Source organism: Lissotriton vulgaris, chromosome 2_1 (genome assembly GCF_964263255.1).
Source record: "Lissotriton vulgaris chromosome 2_1, aLisVul1.2, whole genome shotgun sequence".
Lineage (NCBI taxonomy): Eukaryota > Metazoa > Chordata > Amphibia > Caudata > Salamandridae > Lissotriton > Lissotriton vulgaris.
This window is the reverse complement of record NC_141687.1, coordinates 746,259,621-746,281,993: the sequence shown is the minus strand read 5'-3', so window position 1 is coordinate 746,281,993 and position 22,373 is coordinate 746,259,621. Positions and strand designations below refer to the sequence as shown.

The following is a 22,373-nucleotide window of genomic DNA, read 5'->3' as shown; positions in this document are numbered from 1 at the left end:
GTCCTTTGACTTAGGAAGACCTGTTTGTACCTCTCTGTACCTTTTTGATCTTTATAATGGCTTCAGTAGCAGCAGCAGCTGGTGCATCTGCACCACCACCACCACCACCACCAAGAGGACCACCACAAGATATCATTGGTGGTCAACAAGAGGAGGAAGAGGAGGAGGAGGAGGAGGAAGAGGGGAGGAGAAGATGGCTTGAAGAACAAAATACCCCATACCAGCCAAGACCACACATTATATGGGAGTTTTTTTCGATCCCACGGGGGAAGAAAAAAGTAAATGCAACCAAGGTGACTTGCCTAATCTGTGGCATGGAACTTTCTAGGGGGAACCCTAATAAAAAATATTCATTTGGAAACAACACGATGATTCGCCAAATGCAGCGCAAGCATCCAATAAACTATTCTGCTGCAGAGATGAGGGAACTGGCCAGTAACCCTCCCCAAACCACAAGCACCACCTCAAAAAGAAAGCAACCCACTCCGTCGGCACCAGAGGAAAGTGAGACGATGCCTTGCATTCAGCCACGATTTGCAGATTTCCGAATTATCTGTAAATATTGTGGGAAGACCATCTCCTACGGAGAACAGAGCGTAAAGCTCATCGTCCTTGCTGGGGACAACCACAAATGCCCCAATAAACCCTAATTATTTCTTTTCTTTTTTCTTTTGCTCCAGTTGAGCCATTTTTAATTCCCTGTTTTTTCGTTTCTCCCCATGAAAAATACAAAAAAAATATAAAAGTGTTCAGAAAACCCCAAAAAAGTTTAAAATGTTCCAAAAACAATAAAAAAATATAAAACAACAAAAAGAAGAAAAAAAGTTCTTTTTAGAACTACCTCCAATTTCTAAAAAAAGGCTACATTTTTTAAAAACTCTATTATTCATTTTTCCCCATGGGACGCTCCCCGGTCTGCTCCCCGGTGCCCTTTTATGGCCCCCACATCAAACCTAGGGGATCAGGGGGGTCTATCCCTGCCCCCTTATGGTCATTTCCCCCTTTGATTTATCCACCTCTTATGTCGCGATTTTACAGAGACACAAGATGGCGGCCGCTTCGGACTGTTGCGAATGTTTAAAAAAACATGAGAGCCAATCAGCTTTCTGTGCGCAAGTCGCGTGGCGCGCCCGGAGCGCTCCCCGGTGCGCGTACCGGGGCGCTGCCATAGATATATATATTTTTTGAACCTAAATTAATCAAAAACCACTGGAGCACATATCTTGAGACATAGCAAAGGCACATCGGGCTACCAGTCCCTACAATTTTGCCAAGTTTGGTGCAAATCCATTCAGCCGTTCGGGCTAAAAGTGAGTTCGATCGCCCTATGGAAATTAACATGGGGAAAACACGTTTTGGGACCCCCCCTTTTTCTCGTCCCCCGCTTGATGAATCCCCCCGAAACTTCCAAGGATTGACCGGAGCTCCGCGAGGCAAATTTGAGGAAGTTTTCAGGCAGATTCGTCAACCGGCGCCAAAGTTATTCCAAATAGAATTTTGTGCTTTTGCATTGAAAAAAATCCTAACTATAACTACCTACTGGCAACCGCCAGTAGGTAATATATATATATATATATATATATATATATATATATATATATATATATATATATATATATATATATATATATATATATATATATATATATATATATATTTCTTGCCCTTGGAGAAACTCAAAATCCTTGGAGATCCATCAGGAAAACAGCACTCGTAGACCTGCTGATGCTTACACTCGTGTTTATTGTCACAGAGTCAACAGACGCGTTTCGGCTTCAAGCATTCGTCAGTGTCAATTACACTGCGCCGGCCAGCCATGGATTTCAAGTGCTGTCACGTGTTAAGTCAAACATCGAAAATGGACTTACCACATCATTGCTTGCAAGCGTGCCATCTTTCAGTGAGCAAATCTCCTCAATTCAAACCGCGTAATATTATTTTCACAATTCTGCTGTGTGCGCACTTTGCAATGTTGTGGAACTTAAGTATATTGCTGTGTATCGGCATATCACCCCGGATAGAAACTTACATCGGGGCTTATGGGATCGTGGAGTCTCGCGTGTACTTAAAGCGTTCCATTACAGCACAAGGCCATGTTATTACATTTCAAAATTGAAATATCCAGTGCGTTATCTATAACAGGGTGACTTTCCCATATGGTTAACACTGTACTATACATTCAGATTTTTTGATTTTTCATCACGCACAGTTCATGCTGTAATATGGAACTCAAATGTCCTGCTGTGAATCGGCTTGTTGCCCCCGACTAGAACCTCCACCAAGGGCGTGTTCCAACGCGAGACCTCACCCATCTCCAAAGCTATTCAACTTGTTGTTAAGCCATGAATTGGCCTACGTCCCTTACTTCATGTGCAGACTAAGAGTAACACAGTCTTCTACACTTTAAATTGCTCTGTTCTTTTGGCATAATCGACACTGACAAAGGCTTGAAGCCGAAGTGTCTATTGACTCTGTGACAATAAACACGAGTGTGAGCATCAGCAGGTCTACGAGTGCTGTTTTTCCGATGGATCTCCAAGGATTTTAAGCCGTATGTTATTGCGGGAGCCTACTACAGCAGACTGCACCCACCCGCGAGTGCCCCGACTGAACAAGTGGGACCGGGAGCCTGAATATATATATATATATATATATATATATATATATATATATATATATATATATATATATACACAAAAGTACTCCATTCATTCGAATAGATCGTCTCCGACACTCAGAATTTGCTGTGCATGCAATTTTAATCTGCTGATTAAAATTGCGTGCACAGCAACTTCTGAGTGTTGGAGACGTCTATTCAAATGAATGGAGTACTTTTGTGGATATAGTGGATATAGTGGGTGACCGGGAGCCCTACTCTGTCCCACCTGCGAGCGTGACTGGTGGCTTACCGGAACTTTGGTTTATATATATATATATATATATATATATATATATATATATATATATATATATATATATATATGCTGCAAGGCTTGTCCTCCACAAATTCTCTCCAACAGACTTGCAATGAGATAAGGTAGACCCAGTTTAGTGCTTCTTTTTTTAATTTATTTCAAAGTGCGACCACATCATCACGACGCGTTTCGGCAGCTCCCTGCCTTGATCACATGACCATATATATACGAAAATATAGCATGAACTTAGGTACTCCAGTGCTTCCCTGTCAGTGAGTGAAGTGATAGCTATTTTGTGATTGAAATCATTTATGTATAACAATCTATTGCAATTAAAACCATAGTTCTGTGAGGTACAGAGCTATGTTTTCCTGAACTTGGCAACATTCGGCCGTAATTAGACCTCAACTCCATTTTGTGTTTGAATGTCTTGTTTTTTATAATGTTCATTGTGTGCTTATATTTCTCATTCATATCAGCATGCAGTAAAATGTCCTCCGTTGCTTTTTATTCTAATGTTCTCAAAGATCTCCGGAGGAAGCCTTTACATGCTTTCCTGCTTGCTCACTGTAGATAATTCATTTTGAGTCTAACCATTGTTTGTGTAAACAAGTTTGTTCTCACATCTCCAAAGACTTCAGGCCAGAACTGTCCATAATTATTCATTTAGGAGGATAGTGCTAGCATGGTGATAATACATAATGTTTTATAATGCTGTAGTTTGATTTGTTGTTGTATTCAAAAGTTTCCTCACATCCATGCTGATAGTGCAATTTCAGTTGCTTTCTATGGTGAATATTGTTTGATTTGCTGAACATGCTGGACTTAGTCTATTTTCCAGACTTTCTCATTGCTGCATATATCTTAAATGCTAAAGAGTGTTTGGGCCACATGCATCAACGAAAAAAAAAATGGACACAAATGGGCAGATTGTGAATCTGCCCCTTTGCGACCGGTATTTTTGCATTTGGGATGCATCATCCCAACTGCAAAAATTACAATTTAAGTAATCATAAAATTTGCAATTACTTAAATTGCGATTTCATTTAAGGAATTGCAAATTGCGATTCCTTAAATGCAATGCATTATCCACCCAAAATTTGTGATTTCCAAATAAGAATCGCAAATTGTCATCAATTCCAATTTGATGGTAATTTGCCAAAACTTTGAAAAATGCACAAAAGTGCATTTTTCAAAATTCCAATTTGCACACATACATGACCTTGGGGCATGTGTGTCTGCAACATGTGGTCAATTTCAGGGGTGCATCAGGGTATCCTTTTGGCACCCATGCACCCTTGAAATTGCCTGCGCAATTTGCGAGTACCTATTTGGTACTCGCAAATTGCGCATGCAATTACCATTCATTCCTAAGGGCCTGTAGGCCCATAGGAATGAATCGGAAGCAATTCCTATATTGCGGTTCGCAATTTGTGAGTCGCAATTAAGGAATTTGCAAGAATCGCTAATATTTTAGCGAGACCTACATGCATAGGCAATTGCTATTCCTTAACCCCTTGCGCGCTAGCGGTTTTCCCGCTGTGTGCTGGGTTTTTCGAAAACCCGCGTTACATGACGAGCTCAGCTCGTCATCAGCATACGAGCGCCATAGCTGATGACGAGCTGAGCTCGTCATCAGCAACGAAGGGGTTAATAGCGATGCCTTAATAATCGGTATAAGGAATCACAATTGCGTAGCTTGATGCATGTGCCCCTTTATGCCAATTGATTTTTATGTCCTATGACTGATTTATTGAGAATTATTACATTTGCCTACTGTACTGTCTTTAAAATTTCAATAAACCCTCATGGTTTTTCTAAATTACTAATCTCATACTCCCTTTTTGGTGTCTGTCTTATTTATTGACTGTATTTCAAAATGCTGTTTTGAATCTTGTCCTTAGAGACTCATTGCCTGATCTATTCCAGAGGACACTTTGGGTGCTTCAATTGTGTAAATTATCTAACAGATAGCTCCCACAGAAGGATGTCTTTTTGAGTTGAACAATAGTGGTTCGAGTGCTGGAAGAATCATGTTGCTTAAGCTAATGCTGTTTGTGGCCTCTTGTTATCTGTGAGTCATCTTCCCCTTGTATCTTTACTGGCTGGCTGGTGGTGCTGTTGATTGAAAGTGAGAGGCGCTTACTGCTGATCTCCCAGTGAGAGATATGGATATTCAGTATCTGCCATACTAGAACACAGCAGGATTGGGAGCAAATTTAGAGGATGTAATAAACTACATTTTACATATATGTTCTAGGAAAATTAGATTTTGAAGAATTTGCTTAGTCTTGTTGATTTTACCTTTCTTGTATCAAATTATATGAGACAATAGGGGCACACCTATAGATGGGTAACAATATGGCTCTCAGTTGATTTTAAAGAGGATATCCAAAACATGGAATTAACATGCTTTATATTCAATTTAGAAGAAATCAAAACCATGGACTTGTTTAATTTAAATCACAGATGTGTGTAATAGTTGTTAAATTTTATTTCACAGTCTCTTTAAGGCATGAGATCCTGCCTCGCCCTTCACTTCCCCTTTACAAATGTATGTACTACGTACATCTTTGTATTTTCCCCAGTATTAAGTTCTGTGCATACAATTAACTCAGCTTGAAAACTGTGTATATTTTGGGGTTGTTAAAAGTGGTTGAGAACCATAAGTGGCAGTTTTCCATTGCTCATCATTTTGGAATTCATTCTTTAAGGAAAGCGTGATCCTGCAGCAATCCTTTATAAGTACAATACTACAGGGAGAACAGAATCTTTTGTAAACCTATACATTTCTATAGATTTTTTTGAAGCAGAGGTTCTTCAAGGAATGTTATATGAAAAAGATATCTTTTTCAGAGGTTATTAAGGAAGGCTGATGTATCTTTGTCTCGCGAGGTACATTCGCATAATGTCCCACTCCTTACCTCCAGGTAGAAAGCTATTGTATCTGAAAATAACATATACACTATTGACAGGACCTTAGTGAATTGAAAGAAGCTGTACAAAAGCAAAACATTAGGAATTTCTTGCTGCCAGTGTCTTGAATATCCAAGGAAGTTTTCCTATGATAGATTTCCATGTGATTGCCTCTGTGGCACAGCTCCACCAACACAGCTGTCAAACTTGTCACTGGGACAGCGTAGATAGCAGAACCATTCCACATGTCATGAATACTTTTTTGATAAAGCACAGATTTAGCCCACTTGATTTGAACTCCCGACATGTCCTCAAAGCGTACGATTTTGCGAATGAATGGGGAGAGGTTGTTCTCAGATTGGCTCACATAAAGAGTGATGTTGTCCGCATATATGGACACAGTGAGGCCACGGGTTGTGAATCCCAGCCCTCGATTCACGTGGTGTTGCCAGATTTGTGCAGCTAGGGGTTCAAGCGCAATGGCGAAGAGTAGAAGGGAGAGTGGACACTCCTACCTCGTGCCTCTGCGGACCGAGAAGGGGTCAGATATCTGCCCATTAAGGCGTATCCGGGCAATGGGCAGGGTGTAGAGAAGGCATATCTGTGTAAGAAAGTTGGAACTGAGGCCTATTCTACTCAACAGCGGGAACAGGAATCCCCACTCCAATGTGTCAAAGGCTTTAGTTGCATCAAGCAAGGCGGCCACTACGGGAGTATGGGAGTGTAGATAATGCATGACTGCAAACATGGTCCGGAGGTTGTGGGTTGTAGAACAGCCCTGTATGAAACCAGATTGATCAGTCCTGATCATTACCGGGAGCAGGAGTTGCAGCCTAGTTGCCAGTACCTTCACAAATATTTTATTAATTATATTGATGAGCGACAGGGGTTGATAGGAGTCGCACTGGTTAGCTAGCTTGTCAGGCTTGAGGAGCGTGAAGATTGCAGGCTCACGCATCAACGAGGGAAGTGAACCCACCTCAAGTGCGTCATGGTAGACATCCAGGAGTTTGGGGGCTAAAATATCGGAATATTCTTTATAGAATATGGCTGTCAGTCCATCTGTGCCGGGGGCTTTAACTGGGGGAAGGCCTGCAATTGCCTGTTGTACTTCTTCGGCAATGATGGAGGAGTTCAAGAACTCCCAGTGTGAATCCTGTAGCCATACCAGCTTGATGGTGTTGAAATAGGCATGTAGTTCTTGGAGGGAGTACTCAGCTGGGAAGTAGAGTAGAGGTAAGTGAAGAAATCGACCATGATTTGTATCGGGTCTGGGGTAGAGGAGTGGTGTCGGCCCTCCGAGTCGACCAGGACGGAGATGTAGAATGAGGCGTGTGGTTTCTGGAGCAGCCTTGCTAATGTTTTGCCGGTGCGATCTCCCTCGCCATATCTACACGCCTGGGTTTCCTTGCCTAGAAAATTTACTTTTCTTAATGCCTCCTCCTGATATACTGACAACTTGCCGCTTATATTGGCCAAAGTATCAGGGTCATTAGATCGATGGAACTGAGTTTCGAGTGCAGAAATGTTGGTTTCAAGCACCGAGATTGTCTTGCGGATAGGTTTAAGAATACCATGCTGCTTGGCTAAGCAAACGTCGCAGATGACCACTTTGAAAGCATCCCAGAGCACAGCAGGGGAGCTGACCAAATCCGTATTGTGCTCAAAGTAGTCCTGAATGACTTCCTGTACCTCTTCCCTGAAGACCAGGTCTCTAAGGGCGCTCGGATATAGCCGCCACAAGATTGCGCTCTGGAGCGCGTGGGGGGGGGCGGGGGGATAATGATCAATTGAAACCAGCGTGATCCGAGAGAGTGTGCGCAAGTGGGTGGATGCCAGCCAGTAGTCTTTTCTGGACCACACCCCATGTTGCAGGGAGTAGCATGTGCCTTCGCGCACGCTTTGATGTGTGTCTTGCCAAACGTCTGCAAGATGGTTGTTTGTGATAATCGAGGCATGGGTTGAGGTAGCCTGAGGGTGGGGACATCTGAAGCTACCTGCCCGGTCCAGTGGGTCCACCAGCATGAGATTAAAGTCGCCGCACCAGAGCACAGTCCGTGAGAAACAGCCGGCAATCAAATGCCAGACCCCAGCGAAGAAGGCTGGATCGCCTACGTTGGGACCATAGACGGTGGCCAGGGTCATAGGGTGATTGTGGAGTGTGCCAGTCAGAATAATATATCGCCCATCGCCCTTCATTGTCGCTAATGCAGTGGTTGGTGGCTCAGGCCAGACCTCTCCGTATAAGAACACAGACCCCCTTGCGTAGTTGGAGTATGTGGATGAGTAGGATAATCCCCTCCCTCTAATAAGCAGGGGGGAGAGTGTTACCGACTAGGTGGGTTTCTTGGAGTAAGACGATGTTGATCATGTGTCTGCTCAGGTAGGCTTGCACTAGGTGAATCTTTCTGCCATCGTTTAGCCCTCTTACCATGTCCATCTGTGTCAGGGTGATGGCAGTGATGCACTGGTGAGAGATGCTGTACTGTGCGAGTGGTAATCAGCATCGTGCTTCTGTCTTCGCGAGCAGTGGAGGGGGAAATACATGTGAATGCCATTAAGCCAACATTCTTTTTATACAATGAACAAAAGTCAATGAACTGACCCTTAACAAACCCAGCCCTCGTCCGTCCCCCCACCCACTCCACACCCCCAATTAGGTTGAGATTTCCCTACCCATGACAGAAACATCCGCAAATTATCCCGGGGGGCAGGGGAGTCTCCGCGTGAACTACCCGCCGTGAGGCTGGGTGGCCGAGCATATGCATAGAGAGAGGACCTCTGCATTAAGGCCGCGCGCCCTATAGTGCCCCGCAGACGCTATCCAGTATTGCGCTACAATGAAGCAGTTGACAACATAATATGACATAAATAAATAACATAATCGACAGAATCGGTCATGTGGACGGGGTCGGCAGCTCCTCCTCTGCAACCAGTACTTGAGTTCTTACATCCTGGTGTGGGGGTGTTTCAGGTGGTGGCTAGCCATTGTCGCTGAACCATACCCTCTGACGAGGATCCCGCAAGGGGCCCCTGGGAACGGCTAGATTTGACCTATTTGGCAAACTTGAGTGCCTGCTTTGGATCAGTGAAGTGGTGTGTTTTACCGTTCTGGGTCACTTTGAGCTTGGTGGGAAATAGCATGGCGTACTTTGTTGACTTGCTGTAAAAGGCATTTGGTTGGTAGGAAATCATGGTGAGCCGCCTGCACCGCCATGGTGAAGTAGGGGAAGAAAGACAGATTGTCGCCTTTATATTGGATTTGGCCCTGCTCTCTGGCAAGCTGAAGGACCGTATTGCGGTCCTTGTAATTCAACAATTGGGCCACAATTGGGCGAGGTGGGGCCCCCGGGGGGGGTTTTGGGCCCAGAGATCTATGGGCTCTCTCGACAATGAAGACAGGTGATAGTTCTGAGCTGAACAGTTCCCATAGCATAGTTTTCATGAAGTCCTTAATCCTGGTGATCGCGGCAGACTCGTGCACGCCTACAACACGGAGGTTGTTGCTCCTGGATCGGGCCTCGAGGTCTTAATTTTTTTGTCCATGCGCAGGAGGCATTCAGAGGTGGCAAAGTGGTTGTCAATGTCTAGATCTAGTTTGCCGTCAATGTTCTTTAAACTGGACTTCACCTCCTTTAGGAATTTTCTCATGTCCAGGTCTTTCTCTTCGGTATCGTCCGTGTTGTGTGAGGCAATGTCTTTCTCCACCTCGGAGTCCACATGCCAGGCACTGCGTTTCTTTTCGAAGGAGAACTTGGACTGCCTACCGACCGGCTTGGTCATAGGCGGGTGGGAGTCGGCAGCCCAGTGGGGTCAAAATGGGCGAGTTCTGTGTCTGGTAGAAAGCGTGCCAGCAAGCCCGGGTCTGTGGGGTGGATAGCTGCTCGGGGGTAAGGCCCTACAGTAGCCTCCACCACCTCCAAGTGTCGGACCCCCACCAACGGGCGCCGTAGGCTCAAATCCGCCCCAACCGTGGTGGCAAATGGTCTTGAAGAGAGTCCCTAACTGAGGCAGTGGAGCAAGTGGCAGCAACAGCCGATGGATTCGCCGAATACAACCCGCAGTCCTAAACAGGCCAGAGGTATGCGGAGTCCCCCGTCCTCTCCACCCGCAGGTGTGGCCCAGGAGGCTCGAAACCGGGGTGCAGAGCAGCAGCGGCGGAAAGGCAGAGCCGCAATTCGTGGCACACAGTCCAGGCCCGGCCAGCGATGCACAGAGATCCCCCCAGTGAGATTGCAGCAACGTGGATGCCAGTTGAGTTACTGGGGGGTCGCGGCTAGGCCCCGTGAGCCGCACCCGCTGGGTAGATACCACCCCACGGGCGATCCGGCGAGCCCTTAGGCGCACACCAGCGGAGTCAGACCAACTACTCCGGTGCGCCAGGCCAACCAACTCCATTGGCTGCCCCTCAGCCGGGCACTGCTGCAGGTCCAACGCTGCCCCAATGTAGCGCGGGCACTCGGCAGGAGCTACCCAGGTATGCCTCAGCACCGCAGCAGCGGTCGAGCCCTCTGCCTCATGTTTCATCCCAGAAGTCCAGTCTCGCAGCGTCCTCAGCCCCTCGCCAGCTGGGAGGCCCGTGTAGGCTGAAGCCGCCACCCGGCTGCTCTGGTCGGATAGTTATGCCCAGAATAACATCAGCGTGGGACCCGCGCCGCCTCCGCCACACTGCTGTCACTGGCAGTATGTTGTGCTCTCTGAGTCATGGCCGGATGGGTCCTACAGCCAGTGAATTATGCCGGATTAAGAGCTCGGCCAGCAGAGCTCGCTTACAGTGCGGCCATCTTGTGCTGCGAAGAAACGCCTGAGATCTAGAATACTTAATCAGTAGAAGCTACATCCATTGGGGTTAGACAACATACTTTTACATGGTAAGGGCATGGCCTGTTTTGTTAGAAGCTTTTACTTGGTCTGGGTGAACTATCAATTTCTTTTTGAGTGGAGTTGACCTTTAAACATTGGTCATTTAAGCCTCTTTACTGTATGGCTGCCCATCAATCTGGTGTTTTTATTGCTAATATCTTGGCCTGGACATGTTTGCTTGCCTATAGGGTACCTTGGCATAACTATTGTAAAACACAATATAAACTACTGCACCTGGGTTATCTGTGGGAAATGCTTGAAGGTGCGATACGAGGACACTACAAACAGCTCCAGGTGCTCTATACCAGACGTGGTATGAAAAAGCTTATTCTTTATTAATGATAATGTACTTTTTGCAAGACAAACATGTAGCCTGTAAATACTACCTACACGAACTGAGCATACTACTAATCAAAAAGGTATTTATGCCATTATGTTTGGTGATCTTGTGGTTAGCTTCTACCACCAATTAAATTATAATGCCGAAGCTGTATCAGACAGAATTATCCTATTAGTCTGTTGCTCATTTTTTCCCCTCATTTGTCCCCATTGTGTATTGCTGAGCAGAAAGTGGTTAAACAAATGTTCCTTAATGAGGAATTAAGGAGGCTTACTTACTGTGGTGCTAGGGTACCAGTATTATGTTGCTCATTTCCTTTGACTAGCATAGGCCGTAGGAATAATAAATGTTTCCAAAAACGCATATTACTTTTGATCTTGATATAGGCATTTCTGTTGAACTCATTAAGGTCTGTTTTGTGAAGTCTTTTAATCTGTATTGTGTTCATGGAGTGCTCATCTCCAGGAAACCGGGTGAGGAAAGAAGCCAGGCTCGATAGTGCAACTGCAATGCACACACACCAATGGTCTACTTGGACACCTCCTCGAGCTGCAGGCCACGAAGCTGCACCCGGTGTCAAGGTGTGCACTGCACCAAGACACAACTGGTGCTCTCAAACACTAGAGCAAGGAATTCCACCTACTTTAGCTGCCACCTCACTGATGGTTGGGAACCTCCGCAGATGATGAAACTGTGGCCACGATATCACTGATGAAATCTTGCTGCAGGGTACTGGGTTGGGGGTACGACCTCAGGAAGTATCATTTGCTGCCCCTCTCAGGAGCATTTAGAGTGAGTTCTTGAAAAATCCCGGATGAGACAAGACCTCCTCTCTCTTCTGCCAGTATGTCTGGGTCTACATCTCCTGGGGTCTCTGGGTAGTACCTTGGAGGTAACAGTTCTCTCTTTCCAGATGTCCCACTCGGTTGATTCATCCCAACAATCTTCTCCACTCTCTTGGTTCTCCAATCCTGGGGATAGCTCTGAGTACTCTCTTAAACCAAGAGATGTTTCTAGTCACTGCTTCAGTTCCTCTTATCACTGTGACCATGTTGCATTGGTCTTTCATACTCCGTTCATTTATTGGGTTCAAAACCTCTACTCTTGCTATCAGTCCCTAAAGATGACACTGTCCCCCACACAGACTTTTCCTTTTGTGTAGCTCGGCATGCCATGATGGACTTTTTATTGCTTTACCTTCTCCTACACTGACTTGCTTGGACCTCAAGGCTTTGGGCTATCCACTTTGGCACCGTCTGTAATCGTCCTCATAAACATTACTGCTGATAGAGTGCTTTACATGACACAGTGAGTGGGTCATCTCCTTGGACTGCACCTTGTTGGGAGGGCCTTTATGATGCATACATGAACTTCTCCATGTCCCCGTTGGCCTGAGGCCATCTCTGCAGGATTTTCCTTTTTTATATAAAGGCTCTTTAAGTATGTTTGAAAATCCAGCCCATTGAATGGCGGTCCATTGTCCGATCTAATTGTCATTGGTAGGCCAAATGTTGTACATATTTTCTCCATCTTGGCCCTTACGTGTTAGAACACATTAGATTCCAAAGGGTCAACTTCTGGGATCTTTATGTAAGCATCCACGAAGATGAGGGTGTGGTATCCATAGGAAAAACTCCTGAGGTCCATTGTGTCCTGCATCCACTGGACAGTACGCTGGGCTTCTATGGTTATGGGTGTAGGCCTCCCTGCATCACTGTTTAGTTGTTGGGCAGGGCTTACTTGTTCTTCCACCCTGGTGCCCATCTCCTGCTACCACAGTTTTTTGCGGAGTCTCCCCTTTGTCTTTGCCATAGCTTGCAGTACTTGGTGAGCTAATCTCACAACGAGGTCCCGCATATCTCACGGCACCATGATTCTTTGATCCCAGAGGACAAGGCCACCTCCAGTCACTCATTCTGTTTGGACTCGCCACATTTGTTAGAGGGTGTGTCTCACACTCCGTTCTAGTTGCTGGGTCTTAGCCAGAAAGTCCACCCAGTTGTATCTGATAGCTTCTCTGGTTCGCTCTAGGCATCTGTTCTGATGGGAGACCTGGATGAGCGCCTGAGGTCATGCCACCTGGGTGAGGAGCTGGACATACTGTTCAGTGGCAGCTGCATGGTCTTCCGCTTCCATGGTTTGCCATTGAGGGTGCCTGGAAAAGAAGTCTGTTGTGTTTTCAGCATCTGACATAGAGATGAGATTAAACTGGTACTGCGCAGGCTGGATGAACCACTTGTCAATGCAGGGTGGGGTGTTTAGAAGTTTCTAGAAATAGATTAACCAACGACTTGTGGACCAAAACCATCTTTACCTTTTTTCCATAAAGGTACAGGCTAGACCTCATGCTTTATCTGTGTGTAGTGTCCTTAGCCATGCCAGCGAGGGTGGCTAGGTTTGGGATGAACCTCCCACAGTAATTGTCCATCATGAGAAAACTTCTTTAATCCTTGCTTGAGGTTGGTGTGGGAGCATTCTGATGTCAAACGACATGTGGACATCCACGCTGATGCCTTCAGACAAAAAGATGTAGCAGAGGAACCCGACCTGCCTGTGGAAGAACTTGCCCATGTTTCTGCTCAGCGATAGGCCTCGATCAGAAATCCTCTGTGATGCAGCTCGAGGGTGCCTTTGATAATCTTTCCGGGATATCAATTATATTAGCATGTCATCACTGATATTCATTAGTTTGCGGAATTCAGATAATGCTTCACAAATTGCATTCAGAAACACCTCAGCCACCGAGGATATTCCAAAGTTAATTTGCTTGCACTGCCTCACCATCCATGAGTTGAGAAGGTGGTTATATCCCTGCCCAACAGATACAGGCTTAGCTAGTGATATTCTGAGTTGAGGTCAACATTGTTGAACCATTTAGCCTGCTTGAGGTCTGCTATAATGTCATCCCTCTTGTTACCTTACATTGGTCTCTTGTGCCGATCATTCTGAAGGAGGCATGAAGGAACTTCTTGCGTGTCGTTGCTTCTCTCCTTGCCTCAGTAGTCTCATGCAAAGTGGTTATTCTTACTGCACCTCAAGCAGAATTTTATTTACGCTGGGAATTGGGACTTTAGGTGGGGCTCTCAACCACAGTAGTCAGAGCTAGCCTCCTGCTGTGGGGATCGTGCGGCTGACCGCGCTGGTTGGGTTCTACGGACGTGGTTGATCGATTCTTGCTTCACCTTGACTCTCTGTTTTGGTTGACTGGTGATGTTGACCTTTGCCAAGGCCTCTTCCATGCACTTGTTTCACAGTTGGCAGTTTGTGTGAACTCGTCAACACAAGAATCTCTTCCAGCTTCATGCCTGTTTATCATAGAGTGAGATGCTGAATCACATTGGACTTGCAGTCTAGGATATTTTGGGCCCACATCTCCTTCTGGGAATATTCCTCTGTGCAGTTGGTAACCTTCTCACGCAGCTGTGCACAGAAGCTATCGATGGTCTTATCTTCCCACTGTCTGGCTTGGTGGAGGTTGAATATTGCGAAGTCAGGATTTATCAAGGTGTCAAAGTGCGCATTGAGCACGACAAATGTTGCATCATAGCACACAGTATTGGGAAGATTTTTAAGCAGTTTGAACATCTCATCACCAGCATAGTGAAGGAGGAGTATTTGTTTCACCTTCGGGTCTGTCTCACTCATGGCGCGGAAGAAGTTTATGAGTCTGTTGAGCCACATCTTCCAATGGGTGCCACTGTTGCAGGGTCTGCTAGCCTCGCTGAACAGGGGCAGGGACTGAACATGGAAGTGAACAGACTCCCCTGCAATGTGTTTTGGTGGTTCCGGAGGTGGTGTCAGTGGTGGAAGCAAATGTGCCAAGCCCCTCTCTCTAGTAGTAATCAGACCTTGTTCACCCCTATGAGGAATCTTAGGGATCGTTGGAGACCTGACTGCTCCTGGAGAGGTAAGGGTGGGGGTGCAGGATGGCAGCCTGGATGTGGCACGTGGGAGAATGTTGACGGCACCCCATGTGGGAACACCGTTGTGAGGCTTAGTTCTGCGCTGGGAGAGGGTATGTGTGATTGCATTGGGTGTTATTCTACTCAAGGCCTCATGGCGCAGTGAACATTCGGTGCCAGCAAGTGGCATTGGTAGGCCTCTGCCCATTGACCTGATAGGGTAATTTCTATGCACAGCGTGACACACTGGGTCGCTCTTCCAGGACATTTGGGCCTTGCAGCAGCAGTCACAACAGATGGCCCCTCCCAAATATCTGCACCTCACCAGCGGGAGGAAAACATGACCGCCGGAATGCTGCAGCGCTGTTGTCAGGGTCCACGACCAGTTGGGGTCAGAGGGTGGATGTGTGGGGTGGTGCTGCACCGAGGAGCTTTTATCCGCATCGTCAATGTAGAGTTTGCAGCCCCAGGAAACAGGATGAGGCAGGAGCTGGGCACAGGGGGGCAACAGCAAAGCACCAACACACTGGTTGTCTACTTGCACTCCGCCTCGAGGGGCAGGGCGCCGTTTTATTTATACCTGAGGCAGCTCCCAGCCTTAGGATGCGTGCCTCGCTCGGATCAACCACTGGCGCACTCCAGTATTTATAAATGGTTTCTAGTATTCTTTTTATGGATTTTTATTTAATGAACAGCAAATTTGTTTTTCTGTACAACGATTGCCATCAGTAAAGCGGAACCTGTTACATTTATTGGGATATGTTTTGCCAGAATTCGGAAACATTCTCTGTTGAGGAGTGTTATGATGAACCTGAGAAGAAAAATGCTTCCCAGATATTAATATGACCTTTTATTGTATTCAACTGTTTTGCATGGTATTGTCGTCAGCTTAGGTGAATTTACATTTCTAGCAAAAATTCTACTCCGCTCTTCTCCCTTCCTCTTGCAAAGGTCTTGTTGCATTTTTTGCTGACATACCGTTTGCAAGCTCCATTGCCTTCACATTCTGATTGCAAACCTCTTCTCTGGCTTTTCTTCAATCACATGTGAGATTGAATTGGTGTTTACTAAGGGATGTGTACCTTATCTCACTTTTACCACCTCTTTGGTTATTATGTTTCCCCCAATTCTTCTGCACACTTTCACTGTTTACCCTCAACCGGGCAATAGCCCCTCAGCTTCAGCAATGACATTTATCAATGAGTTCACTTCATGTTTCTTAGTGATACTAACCACACTCATACACCCATGGTATAAAACAGTGCAATGCTCCCTATGTGTCTGCAATTATTATATTACTGTACACAAACCTCTCTGTAGAAATCTAATGCTCTAATGGCAGAGAAAGGCATCAGTTTGTCGGTGTCAGATATCGAGCTACTGGTTAACTGGGGTGTGAACCCTGGTCAAGCAGCAACCACAATCCTTGACTGCGTAAGGCACAAGCAAACCCCAGACTAACTTGTGCTCACCCCCTTGGTAGCTTGGCACAGAGCATTCAGATTTACTTAGAGTCAATGTGTAAAGTATTTGTGCATTACTTCAAAAAGTAACAGAGTGAAAATACCACACAAAAAGGATCCCATGACAAGTTAGAAACACAAAGCTGAATCTAATGAATAAAACCAGACCAAAATGACAAAAATTCAATCAGTGAAACCGAACTGATGAACTTTTAAAAAATGAAGTATAAAATTATGCCTAAAAGCATTAAGCTATCTAGTACCACTGCACCAGGCCAAAGTCAAAACTTCAGGCCGGCCGCGATGGAGCGCCGGTCGGATACAGTCCCAGATCAGTCCAGCCCAAGTTTTGTGGCAAGATTCCCGCTCATGTTGGAGAGGGTCGCAAGGAGGGCATTGCAGGAGGCTGTTGGTGTGGCGCATCAAGCAGGCCAGAAGTTGAGGACAGGCTGGTTCATTGCGGTGGCGGTCCCCCCCGAGCAGTCAAAGCTGCAGTGCAAAGAAACAGGCTGGTGGCGGCTCACACTGATTTTCCTGGCGAGCAAAGTGGTCTCGGTGCAAACTTGCCCATTTGTTGTCCCAATGAGAAAGGCTTGATTTGGAGCTTGTGAGCCACACCAAGGGTCCAGGACCTTTAGTCATTAGTTGGAGTCATGAACTTGCTGCAGCTGGTTCCAGAAGCTGTCTGGGGAGTCTTTTATGTCCCTGAGGCTCAGATGAGGGGGCCAGCAGACTAGCCCTTGGAGTCAGTGAAGATGCTGGGTTCACAATGAGGTTTCAGATCCAGTTATTCCTCCACATGCAAGAGGACAGTAGGCAGCAGGTCAGCACTGCAGGGAAGTAGCTCGTTCAGACTAGCATTTCAGCACAGTGGCAGTCTTTTCAATAGCACAGCATTCCTTCTTCCTGGCAGAGAATCCAAAGGCCCAGAAGTGTATTGAAGAGCTGGTGTCTAAGGTACAGTATTTATACCCAATTGTACCTTTGAAGTGAGGAGTAGTCTCTAGAGGCATGCCTTTGAAGTGCACAGATGCTGCCTTCATGGCCCTGGCTGCAGACTAGCTACAGGGGGTATGCAGCCATTTGTGTGGAGGCATTTCATAGCCTATTGAGCTGTAAGTGAAGCTGGGCTCAGCTTCTCTCTCTCATCCTGCTAGTGACAGCCCTTCCAGACACACAAGCTCCTCATTGTGTGTGTGTGTGTGTGTGTTTGTCTGTCTGTCTAGGAGGAATACACAAAGCCCAATTGTCAGCTACATCCAGTAATATGACCCGTAGACCCAAATGGCTAAGGTAAGAAAATGCCAACGTTCTAAATCACCATAAGTTAGAGTCTTAAATTATTATTCTAGAGACACTAAACAGAACCTGGTTATTCCCATTTGGAGATTACACTTATAAAATGTAATAAGGCAACTCCAATGTTTTTTTGTTTTTTTAAAGTTTTCAAAAACCTTTTTTGAGGAACAAAATCATGGCAGACACAATGCACCGAGCAATTCCGCAGCTCACATCGGCAAAATACAATATAAGGCAGTCATTTAGTAACTTGCAGAGTACATTGACAGCAACTCAGTAGACCAGGAATTTGGAGATCACAGCTCCACTGTACCAAGGACACATCCCCCCAGGGAAAGCGCACATGAGAAAACAACATCAGAGAGGATTCTAAAACAAAAAAAAGAAAAAACAGAAAAACGGGGGCGCTAATGGAAGGGGAGAGGGCAATCACTGACCAGCGCGGGTGCCCACCGCGGACCCAGAGCCGGCGGGGAGCGCGGGAGAGGCAGCGCCGCTGGGGTGGGATCGGGAGAGGAGATAGGCGACCAGGGGCCCCAAATGTCAACAGGTCTAGATCTGGCAGGCATTAAGTCCCAGAACTCCGATAGGAGAGTCTGGCACTGAGAGGCATCCTCCAACCAACTCTCGACTGTAGGAGCAGCCCACCGACCCCAACACATGGCCACCCTGCATCTAGCAAGGACCAGCAGCATCGAGATCAGATGTCAAGAAGCATCAGGGCAAAATTTAACAAAACCAAGAAGGCACAGGGGTGGGTAGGGGCGCACTGCAGCGCCGATGATGTCAGAAATGGTGGAACACACCGCCCGCCAGAACTCAGAGACATTAGGGCAAAGCCACGCTAAATGGGCAAAGTCCGCGGCAGGAGCAGCGCAATGCACACAATCATCCCCAGGGATTAGCCCGAGCCTGTGGAGTTGCACCAGGGTGCAGTACAACCTGTGCAAATACTTGAAATGGATCAGGCGGAGCCAGTAATTCGGTGACAGCTTTTTTGTTTGATTACAGCAATAAAGCCAGTCGGCCTCCGAAATATCAATACCGAGGTCTGCACTCCATGCCTCCCGTGCACAAGCCGAGGAAATGGGGGCGGACACTAGAGAAAGAGCGTACAGTTTGGTAATTACCTTGTGCGGCGACGGGGAAGTATATATGAAGTCCAGAGCCGGAATGGTGGGTGGGGGCTGAGGGAATGTGGGGTGCAGCTTCCGGCAAGTGGCACGCAGCTGATAGAATAAAAATGTGTCCTGCAACGCCGAGGAGTCGGGGAGAGAGTAAAAGGAGTTCTCTGGGTATAGATCTGCCACCATCCTCAAACCCAGTCGCGTCGCATGTCGGGACATGCTGGAAGACTGAAGTGAAGGGAAATACGGATGGTTTATAATTGGCATGGAGTTGGCAGAAAGCAGAGGAAAACCAGAAAGCCGACGCAGGCCAGACCAGGCCCAACTTAGCATCTCGACCGTGTCAACCTCCACCCGAGGGCGCACCGCGGGCGCGAACAGAGCAGTGGACAGGGGCCAAGGAGAAGCCACATCGGTCTCAACTGCGACGTGGGGCTGATAGGGAGTAGGGTTATCCAAAAGTGCAGGAAACTGTCCGGGGCGCATAAGGCATAGATCCTGAAGTCAGGCGCTCATCCCACCGGCAGACATGGGGAGAGTGAGGATATCGTAAGACACTCTAGGTTGTTTACCCACCCAAACTAGCGAGATGACTAGAGAACGCATTTTGAGAAAAAAATGAGAAGTGAGGGGGATGGGGATGTTTAAGAAGAGATAAAGGAATTTAGGAAGGACCCCCATTTTGGCTATTGCGATTCGGCCCGCCAGAGATAGCGGAAGTTTGCTCCACAATGGGATCCTGGATTCAAACCAGTCTACCAACCGCCGGAAGTTTGTCCTCCACAGTTCGTCCAAATCCCTACTTAGCCAGATGCCCAAGTAGCGCGTGGGGCCAGAAGCACACACAAACGGAAAATCAGGTGGGAATGCCACCGTGGTATCGGTTAGGGGGAACAGAACTGACTTGCTCCAGTTCACCTGGATGCCCGAAAGCCCACCAAAGCGTATGATTTCCAGGACCAGGGGGCTAAGGTTCTCCTGAGGATGGTGGACATAGAGGGTATCATCGTCCACGTACATTGAGACAAGTAGGGAGCAGGACGAGAATCCAATACCCCTGTGAGTATGGTGCTGCCGAAGCCTGGCGGCCAGGGGCTCCATCGCGATGGCAAAAAGCATGGGCGATAATGGGCACCCCTGGCCTGTGCCATGGGCAATACTAATGGAGTCGGAAACCTGACCATTAATGTGGAGACGTGCAGATGGATTGGTGTAAAGGAGTTTAACATTACGCAGAAAGTGGACGCTGAAACCCATACTCTGTAGAACTCAAATGTTATCCTATTGGAGAGGCGGGCCTTGCAGTAGCTAAAAATGAATGTAAGAGATTTTCACTACCAGGACATGTACAATTTAAAAGTACATGTCCAACATTTTAAATACACTGCACCCTGCCCTTGGGCTGTCCAGGGTCCACCTTAGGGGTGACATATCTATGAAAAAAGGAAGATTTGGGACTGACAGAAGGTTTAGTTTGCCAGGTCGAAATGGCAGTTTAAAACTACACACACCCAGGCTGCAATGGCAGGCCTGAGACATTTAAAGTGCTACTTAATTGGGGGGCACAATCAGTGCTGCAGTCCCACTAGTGACTTTTAAATTACAGTCCCTGGGCACATGTAGTCCACTTTATTAGGGACTGATAAGTAAATTAAATATGCTAATTTGGAATAAGCCAATTTAACGAGATAGCACAAGCACTTTAGCAGCAGTAAAGTGCACAGAGCCCTAAGTCCAGCAAAAATAAATTCAGCATAATTAGGCGGAGGAAGACAAAATGATTGAGGATGACCCTATAGAAGGGTCGAAGTCCAACAGATAGAGGCTGCGATAGAAGGAAAGGGTCATACAAAAGAGGTTGAAAGATTGAATTTATTTTAGGGAAGCATCACAGCACATAGATGTCTTGACTATCATGGGTTGAATGGGGGTTAGTTATGGATGTAGTAGACAGTTGTAGTTTCTGTGATTTATTTACCCTCTGAAACTTTAGCTGGGCTGAACATCCACAGATGTTTCTGCAGTGTTCTCGCAGATTATGCTAGAATCTTTAAAACTTTATTAAGAGCTATGTTTGCAGTGTAACAGCCAACTGGCCGTACCGAGCATCAGTGTTTCCCCAAGAGCCTGGAAAGGGTGGGGGCTGGTTTTGTTACTGGTGGCCGGTTTTGCAGAATTGCTGCAATATCGGCCACCAGTAACAAAAGCAGCAGGCACGCGTTTCCAGCCTCACGGAGCCAGGCAGTGCTTTCCCTGGGGCTGGTCCGAAAAAATTGCCAGGGCTGGTTTGGGTTCTCAGTCTGGCCCTTCTGTAATCCTAGAGGTAGATATATTGACTTGTTTCATTTCCTAAATGTAGCACCAGCTGTCTAAACTTTTACACCACTTACTGAATCACTGCTTGATGCTAAAAATGTGTTCAGCCTTGGAGTTTGGAGCTAGGCATGCCATGCCAATCTGACACCTCTTTAAATAACCTGCTATGGCGTTTGTCAATCTTGCAGCTCAAAGGTCTACCTATGCTTGGGCATACATCCAAACCCTACTTTTTCTTGTCTTGCACGTGTTCATCGTTGCCTCGGTCATCAGAGCCTACTTAATTCGAATCCAGAGAGGTGTGGTGATGTAGTTAAATCTGAATTTTCGGTTTTGCATGCTTTATGTCTCGGGTCACTGCAGTCTTGTTTAACATGATCGAGATCTGGATTGATATAACACATGTCCTTGCTGGTATTACGGATTCTGCTATCATAATTATAATGCCGGATAGCTGAGCAGAGGTGACTTGGCATAGTTAGGCTCCGAGGTTACCACAGCTGCTTCTCCGACTGACCAAAGGTGCAGGGTAGCAAGATTACATCATGAGGGGTGTCAACGTAAATCATGATTAACAGAAAGAAAGCTAGGTGATATTATTTTGTCCTTTTAGCTATAACTGAGATCTTGTTTGGATGACTGAAATATTGCCTTGCATGATTTTCATGTTATGTTATGTTATTTACTCTTTTATAGCGCTCAAATCACCCTGGGCATCTCGGCGCTGCCTAGAGAAACATCACTGGTAACGGGGGCTGAACTATGGTAGTCTAATACAGGAAAGTTTTTAGGTGTTTCCGGAAGGTTCCATATGATGACGGGATATCCCTCAGGGCCTTAGGCAGGCTGTTCCAGTACTTAGGCGCCAGATAGGAGAAGGCCTTGCCTCCTGTACGTTTAAGACGGATGCGCAGGATATGGAGCAACTGCAGGGAGCCCGATCTTAGATGACGGCCTGGAGTGTCTTTTTTCAATTTCTTTTGTGAGTAAAGCGGGCCTCGTCCATTTAGAGCGTTAAAATACAGACAGCAAATATTGAAAATAGGTATTTTTATTACCGGTAACCAGTGCAAGTCTTTTAACAGAGGTAGAGAAGGGGAGCCTGCAGGTATATTTAAGATCATTCTTGCAGCGTTATTTTGGATGACCTGTAACTTATTTAGGAAAGTCACACCCACCTCGGCCAATAAGGCATTTCCGTAGTCCAAGCGGCTGATCACCATCGCTTGGAC

At 46.4% G+C, this 22,373-nt stretch overlaps 1 protein-coding gene across 9 annotated transcripts in view; it reads left to right on the top strand.

Annotated features, from left to right (window-relative positions):
* The window catches only part of PLEKHA7 (pleckstrin homology domain containing A7), a 1,124,460-nt gene that overhangs the window by 623,181 nt on the left and 478,906 nt on the right, over positions 1 to 22,373 (top strand). The gene's annotated exons all lie outside the window — the stretch shown is intronic.